Source organism: Sinocyclocheilus anshuiensis, unplaced genomic scaffold, assembly GCF_001515605.1.
Source record: "Sinocyclocheilus anshuiensis isolate Anshui unplaced genomic scaffold, SAMN03320099.WGS_v1.1 scaffold70, whole genome shotgun sequence".
NCBI classification, from domain to species: Eukaryota; Metazoa; Chordata; class Actinopteri; order Cypriniformes; family Cyprinidae; genus Sinocyclocheilus; species Sinocyclocheilus anshuiensis.
Window position 1 is genome coordinate 1,999,598 of NW_015542377.1, and position 7,633 is coordinate 2,007,230.

At 36.1% G+C, this 7,633-nt stretch overlaps 1 long non-coding RNA gene across 1 annotated transcript in view; it reads left to right on the top strand.

The window, feature by feature from the left end:
* The window catches only part of LOC107692385 (uncharacterized), a 38,654-nt gene extending 31,784 nt beyond the window's left edge, over window positions 1-6,870 (top strand). Inside the window, exons 2-3 of the long non-coding RNA XR_001634640.1 lie at window positions 3,307-3,432; window positions 6,818-6,870. This is a non-coding gene — a long non-coding RNA (uncharacterized LOC107692385). The remainder of the gene's footprint in view (window positions 1-3,306; window positions 3,433-6,817) is intronic.
* Window positions 6,871-7,633: the final 763 nt, after the last annotated feature.

A 7,633-nucleotide genomic window follows, 5' to 3' on the forward strand; every position in this document is an offset into this window, starting at 1 on the left:
CGTGGTAACTTACTCCATGAACCTAACCTGGTCGGGAACATGGGTGTATTCCAGAAAGCATGGTTAACTTACCGTCAGCTAAACCCTGAACTTTCGGTTGATTAACCCCGAACCTTGCTTACTCAAGGTATGTGGTTCCAAAAACGCGTCCGGGAGTAAGTTCATTCAACTCAGAGTATGTTCCTGGTTAAGGCTCAAGACATTGTCAACAGAGCGACGAATCGACGAGTCACTATGGAAATCTTTAATCCTTGAGAATATGAATTATATTGTTTGTTTGATGCTAATTATATATTAAGTAATATCAGATATTTATTTTGATTTAGAATTTAGACATTATAGAAAATGCCGATCCATGTGTGAGATGATAATATAAAATGTAATAAATAAATAAAATATCATAAATTAAACATTAACTTGTCATAGTTTTTATAATTTATACAGATAACTTATATATGGCAATAAAATAAATATAATAACCATATTAGAATAATATATTAACTTATTTATTACTTATATTAGCACATTCATCATTAACATATCATATCATATCATATATATATATATATATATATATAAATAAATATAAAATTTAACTACTTTAGTCTGTGTCATTATTCAGTGTATATTATCATTATAATTTGTATCTGTGTCTATAGCGTATTATTTGTTTGTTTTATTATTTTTCCATTTAATAAAAAAATATAGGTATCAATAGTGCAATTATATTTATATAATTAATATAATATTGTGTGTGTATGTGTGTGTGTGTATGTGTATGTAAAGAATATTATTTATTTATTTGCTTTTTATTTATATGTGTATATATTTTTTGTAACTTTTTTTTTTTGATACGCCAAAAATTTTTTTTTTCCCCCATTTGACATTTTTGCCATTTCTATTCTTGATACAATCTTAGGTTGTAATTTATTTTCTGTGTGCATGCACACGTTTTTTTTTTTCTTTGTGTTAATATGCTGTGTGTGATCCCTGATGCTGGATTTCGATTGATGGCAACATCTCAAGCACTTCATTATCATGACAACTGCTTTTGAGATGCCTTCTGAGTCCAATTTCTTTTGCCCAACTTGCACTCTTGAACAGATGAGGATAACACAACACCCCTTGAAGACTTAATGCTCAAGGCTCAGAGGATAATGATTATGATTAGTTGTGCTTATGCTTTATTTCAAGAGAGGTCCATATTGACACATCCTTGAAAAGCTTGAGGACATTCCATTTGTTTCTATTGTTTAACTGTAACTCGATCAAAGATATTTAACCCATTACCAGTTTATATTTTTTTCACAAGCAGGTTTTGTTGTTTCAGGACATTTTTTGTTGCCACAAGGTTAGCAGAACATTTAAAACTAGAATTTTTGGCATTCCTTCCAGTACGATAAAGAACATTTCCTTTAGTTGATCTTCCTCAGAGGTGGTTTGTGCAAACGTTGTCTGTTTTCCTTTCAGCTGTATCATTAGTGTGTGAGTGTCTGTGTTTGATGTTTCATGCAGTGATCACTGACAGGCCAACCAACACCTCCCAGGAAAGTGGAGCCCATCTTTCAAAACCTCAGTTTAAAAATTTGTTGCCTTTGATAAAAACATCATTTATTTCCCACTAGCTTTATACTGCACAAAGATAAATATTTTGAAGCTCTATAGGCATAAATAATTGATTTATGGTAAACAACAAAGGCTATTCAGACGGTTCACATGGACACTCACCTTTTTGTTATGAGACATTGTACATTTCAACAGTGTATAATAATGTTTATGCTGGCGGGATTGCAATTAACATAGGAAACACGCAGTATACTTGCATTCGCGCTTCGCAAATGCTGGTTCTGGTTAAAATGCTATCAGTGGTCCAGTTTTTGCTTAGTTAAAATGAGGAAGAACTTTAAATGTGCTTAATCGCTGGTACTCAGACAGTATGAATCAATCAGATCATTTCCCTTATTGACTTGATGTCATACAGTTGCTCTTGACTAATACTGGTGAATGGGATCTCGCTGCTAAAGAAATAATTTACAGATGTCCAAATCTGTTTAATATGTCATCCTTCATTGAATTGATGATGTTCAATTATTATTTCCCTTGCCTGTTTAATCCTGATCACTATGGAGGTGTTTAAATTTGTCTCTTCGTGCATTTTTACTGATTGCATATCTGATCTGAAGAAAAACGCCAAGTGTAAATGAATTCCAAGATGAGTTTGTGTTGTAATTTGTCCAGTATTTTACCATATATTTATATATCCTCTTCAATACATGATGCATATCTATCAGAGAGTCATTATTATTAATATTTAACCTAAAAAATAGAAATAATCTTAATTGTATCTGCTTCTTTATTATTATTATTATTATTATTATTATTATTTTATTCAGACCATTTACTGAGGTTTCTGTTTAAAACATGAGAAAAACTACTGAATAAGTAAAACTTCTGAAATTTCTGAAAATTTTTCATCAAAAAGAAAACTTTGAGTTACCTGAAAGGCCGGTTTTTGTTTTAACATTGAGGCCAGAGTTAAGTTTCATACCCAATATGTATGGCAGCCTAGTCTTTATGTAGAAATTAACACATATGGGATCTTTTTCTCACTGGCTCTAGCTTGCACCTGGCTCAATTTTTACATACTCTGTCTTCCCAGCTGAAGTGGATCGATACTAAAGAATGGCTGTGCTTCGATGGCATGTAATCATCTTGTTGGCTGCTTTGACACTGATCCTCCATTATAAGCCAATGAAGCATGCTGGACAGACATTACATGGGGATTGTTCTCACTAGTGTCTGATGTAGAACTGAAGGCCATACTGCATGATGTTTTATAAGTGAAAGAAAAAGGAATAACGAGATAATTTAATTATTGTCATTATTTCAATGTAATTGAAAACATTACTTTTGAACTGTAAAAATACTAGTAGTGAACACATACAGCTCAAACTTCTTTCTTGCTAACTGTCGGTGATAATTTAAGTCTCATCAGATGTGACAAGATTAGATCTCCATGGGTGCCTATCACTCATCTGAACTCTCCAGGTTCATTCCTCTAGTCATTCTCCATGGAGCCTTAGTCATGTGCTGCTCCAGCAAAATATAGAGCCCCTAACCTCACCTGAGGGAACAAGACCAAAGACACAGTAGTCTCAGTGTTGGGACCTCTGAGATTATCACCTACTCTGACCCTTCTCACACCATGTCTGCCTGACCCCAGGAGTGCCCCCAACTTCTTCCAAACCTTTTAACCATACATAACCACCCCTGTCCCTTCCATTCAATCTGGCTCTCCCCCTACAGGGCTCCATGCTGAAAATGCCACAGGACCAAGGATAGAGCCTTGTGGGACACCGTCTGGACCTGTCTGAGCACTGTCACGGCTGTTTGCTAGCTCCCTGCAGGCATGTTGGTGCTTGGATGAATGAGGTAATGAGATTTAAGCTCTCTAATGGGATATCATTGGCGTGGGAGGGCTTGGAGAGCAATGTCTGGTTTACACTAAGCAGAAGTTAATGATGACAGTAACTAACCAATTGTAATTAAGTCATCAATCTCATTCCATCATTGTTTTTGGACATGCATAAATAGCTACAACTTGCATAGACTAAAGGCCTTTAGTCAAAATTGTCCATTATAAAACTAAATGGTTTGACGGTTGATATTTCTTATAACACAACTGTAATGTATTACGGTTTATGTCTTTCCTTTTATTCATGTTTGTTAGTCTGTGCAGTGCAATTGGCAACATGCAATAGTGGACCCTACTTTGTTTTCGTTTGAGACCATTTTCACTGATTGAACAACAACAGAGTGCTGAAGTGATTAATAATTTTTTGTTGGCCAACCTGGAAGTTAGCATCACTTTAGTTACTTCCACAAAAACGCAATATAATGTTTCTATTGACTTTTGGATTATTGCAAACAATAAGCTATGTGACCAACAAACATTTATGATTGTCAAACGTTTTGTTCCTCATGATTTATTTTTTGAACATAAAAGTCACAAATGAACACAACTTCTATGAATTTCAAAGCCTAAATATAATCGCCAGAAGTAAAAACTTGAGCGTAGTCTATAAACAAATTATACCACGGTCACATGACTTCAAGGTCACCACCATTAAGCTTCAGACAACTCTTTCAGTCTTTATTTAAAAAAAAAAAAAACATTGTCCCAGATAGTTTGGTTTAGAATAGGTTACAAGAGCATAATTATAGACATAATGAGGCTGAAAGTGGACTAGCGAGTAGATTGGTTTTCCTGTTTGGCGTGATGACATTTAATGTCTTTCAAACTCTGTAGCCTCATTTAGCCACTTATTAGCATATTCATTTTTCAAGACATAAAAGTAAGTAAAAGCTTCACAATGGGGTATTACTGATGTATTTTATGTTGTAGAGAAAAACTTGAATGTAATGTAAGCATGTTAACCACAGACCTTATTTCAGGCGTTTAACCAAAAACCCGTTTAAAAAAATCTATTGACTTCAGGACAATGAAACTGGAAGTGCTAAAATGCTAACTTGTTTCCGTATGTCGGGCTACTAAAATATGTCATCCCTACAGCCCTCTATAAATAAAATAGCTTGTCTCTTGTGTTAAAATGGTCAAATAATGGGCTGTATGGTGTTGAAATTTGAGCTGAATATTAATGGTTTGTTTGAAGAACTTTTTTTTGTAAAGGCTGTGTGCTAAATGTAATAACAGCACTCTTACCAGTGTGATATTGCTTAATTGTTTTATCACTTTCAATGGCATCTCTCAGTGCACAAGAGCAAACGGCAAACATTGGCATACATGCCAACCTGTAAATCCTTTTATTCAGACGCCATTTGTCTTCTGCAACAGCTCAACCTCCTTTTGACTCCTGCAAAGACATGAGCCACATTTCAATTGCAAGATGAGTGACACAGAAATATCTGGCTATCAGAATAAAGTAATGTATTCTCCAGATAAGTACCAGCCCCGAGGTGGGACCCCACTCTCGCCTCCCTAGACTGGTGGCATTGCTCCCTTCAGGTATAAGCAGTAACAGGCTTTAATGTCATTTAGCTGCAGGGTGGCCATCTCCTTATTACCTCATGAATCCTTTTCCAAATGCCATAACATTTCCCGAAAAGCCCCCACTTTTTAAATCCAATAATTAGAAATGTCTATTTAAAGTTCACTGCTTCCGCACCAATATCAATTAAAAGCCATTTGAAGGTGATCAGTATCAATTGTCAACAAATTAAATCCATGCAGTTCAGGTGGGCAAATGTAAGGAAACACATTCATCTTTTGAGGAAAGGCTCATGAATCATTAGGACCGTTCTTTTTTTTATCTGCTACTATGCAATATAAATTTCATTAGTGCTTCAGTGCTGGTGTTCCACACCAACAGAGGCAGACAAAGTACTCAACTCCATTACTTGAGTGAAAGTACAGATACTGCTGGTCAAATATTACTCCATTACAAGTAAAAGTTGTAAAGACAGATTTTTACTTAAGTACAAGTACAGAAGTACTTGCTTTTAAAAGTACTTAAGTACCAAAAGTAAATTTCCCTTTTTATGTCAATGCACTGTTTTATTATTGTTGTTTGTAATACTTACAATACTTCTGAAGCAACTTAGAATACATTACACCTGCTGAATACACTGACTAGCTTGTAGTATATTTGGAATAAAGAGCTTTTAGAATGTTAAAAACCTATGGGGAAAAAAACAAAACAAAAACATTATTGAACACCCCTACCCACCCCCACAAAAGCAGGATGGTAGTGATCTCGCACAGTTCTGACAGTGTGTGAGAGCATCTATGTGTAGCCATTCATCCACATTTGAACAGAGTGGACAGTGAAATCCTGTAAATACAGAGTGATAAGGAAATACTCAAGTAAATGTACTTAGTTACTGTCCGCCTCTGCACACCAACAACAATCAGGTGAATTGAGTAATTTAATATGCTTTTCATTATATTATGGACACTGTAGTTGCAACAAATTTGGTGTTGCTAGACAGAAAATAAGGTAATAGTAGTAATGAAATAGAAAAAACAAACAAAAACAAAAAAAACCCTAAAACAATGTCACTATTGAAGATGAAAACAATGAATTCTGTGTGTTTTATATTTCCTTTTTTTTTTTTTATATATATATGACTACTGAAAAGGAAGGAAATGTCTTGTTATACTTTAATATATTTCTATGTCCATAGTTATTTTATTAGAGAGCATTATTTCATTAGGGTTTGATAATGATCTGTCAGGGTTGCACAGGAAGTTGATCATTTTCAAAAAGAAGCAAAAACCTTATTGTTTGGGATCCACCATCTGTTTTTCAAAAGCTTCTTTTAACATCCATCTTCTTCGGGCAACACAATAGTTTCATTGAAGGCTGATTAGAGACTGATTGGCAATCAATTATGTATATCTATTGTAAATCATTATATTTTTCTCTGCTGATGGGGTGCTTGAATATTACATACCACATGAATCAAGTTATAATTTGGCAAAAGATGAAATCCCAAAGCTTGGGATGGCATGTGGAGCGGATATTTCGATAAAATTTTTGTCATTGCTTTGGAGTCATGTTGTTGTGAGTTCTGATTTAATTAGATGCCCAGATGCTCTTGCCTCACATATTTGCTGTTCATTCAAAGAGTGACAAATTCATAGTGTGTCAATGAACGGTTTGGTGTTTTTCTAATTGATATTTTTTGCATGAGTGCTCTCCCTTCAGTCCTGTCGTGTCTCTGTCTAAGGGTTTGCACCGAAGCATGGAAAGAGCAGCCCGAGGTGTCACCTCTAATAAAACATTTATATCCACAGGGAAAAGCATGTCCAGTGCCGGCAACCAGAGCAAACTCAGAACTGGAAGAGGGAGGTCCTTTTGAAGTAAGTGTTTTGAAGGTGGGAAGCAATGCTGTTCATTGTCTGGAAACATCTCCCCCCCCACCTCCCATCCCACCGCATGGGGGTAAGCGTTAAAGTCTCACAGTGGTAGCAGTAACTTCAAAAGCCATCCCATGAATGGGGCTATGTGACCCCTGCCCACTAACAGCAGCTAAATTGGTAGATAAAGAATCAGGGTAATTTGTATCGACTCAATAAGTTACTATGTGGCCAAACAGGAAGGTCATGACTTCATGCCGTAACTGTGGCCCCATGGCAACCGGACATCAATGTAACATCAGTTCTCAAAACACTCCTGTTTCAGTCTCGATACACTGTCAACAAGGAGTGATTGCGCAAATAATATCAGGCCTGATGGCGGTATAGCAAGAGGGCAATGGGCAAAAGGAGGAAGTGGCGCTATTTTCTGGGCATCTGCATATGTTTGTTTGAGAGAAAGGCTTTCAGCATGAGATCATAGCCGGATGGATGGAGAAAGGGTGGGTGGGTGTGGTGGAGAAAGATATGACCCTCTTCGCCTCTCATGGGAATGACAGGGAGTGGTATTCCCCCTCAGTCCCACTCAGTTTGCTCAGCTCAACCAAAATTCTCTGAGCATTAAAATCAATGTTAACATTGTTAGGCCAAACAGTGCATTCTGACCATGGCCAATGCAAAGAATTCCCAAGGCCTTGTCCCGATGGTCCACTGGGACTTACAGATTTGATTATGAGAATAGCCAAGGTTGACTTT